General features: G+C 33.2%; 1 protein-coding gene across 1 annotated transcript in view; it reads left to right on the forward strand.

Annotated features, from left to right (window-relative positions):
- Positions 1-437: 437 nt before the first annotated feature.
- Positions 438-748, forward strand: part of LOC129320569 (uncharacterized) — a gene marked incomplete in the record, with an annotated part of 18179 nt that continues 17868 nt past the window's right edge. Inside the window, 1 exon segment of the mRNA XM_054966083.1 lies at positions 438-531.

A 748-nucleotide genomic window follows, 5' to 3' on the forward strand; every position in this document is an offset into this window, starting at 1 on the left:
ATTCAAAGTCTTAAATTTTATATAATTATAATTTGACAAAAGAAAATAACAACTTGATAAAAAAATTTTTTTTTATCAATTTATAATTGTATAAAATTTGGGACTTGACAAAAATTTATACATTTTATAGAACTTTAAGATATTTGAAATTTTTATATAAAACTTCTCAATAATTTTTTTTTTTTTTTTTCAAATTCTAGGTCGTACATCTATTGTCCATTATAGTTTGTTTGTTTTTTTTTTTACTATAAGTCACATACGCATATTTTTTACTATGTTCCCACATTTTTTTAAATTTTTTAATAATAAAAACAATAAAAAAGTTGCATTTCAAAACTACTCATGCAAGCAAATTGCAATTGGGTAAGGAGAGGATAGAAGATTTTTGTACGTAGCAGAAGAGAATCAACGAAAATCTCCATGGCAGGCTCCTCGGATCCCTCCCTTCTCCTAAAATCCTTTTAGCGAAGCCTGGTCTAGTCACCGGTGGACCTGTTGCCGCGAAATTCGGCCGTGGCGGCGGCGGCGGCGAAGACGAATGGCGCAGTTCCGTTCTCGTCTTCCCTCAGTGGCTTCCCTGAAACTTCTCTCTGACTCCTGGGATTTCATATTGATCGCTTTCTGCTGTAATCTTGGTCATCTTTTGTTTTGTTGATACTTATGTTTCATGGTCATTCTCTTGTATTATTAGGGGAGGAAAGTGAAAAGGAAAATGTCTACTTGGTTGCTTGTTATATGTAATAACGGC

Source organism: Prosopis cineraria, unplaced genomic scaffold, assembly GCF_029017545.1.
Source record: "Prosopis cineraria cultivar Desert tree isolate PC_DT_omini unplaced genomic scaffold, ASM2901754v1 PC9, whole genome shotgun sequence".
Classification (NCBI taxonomy): Eukaryota; Viridiplantae; Streptophyta; class Magnoliopsida; order Fabales; family Fabaceae; genus Prosopis; species Prosopis cineraria.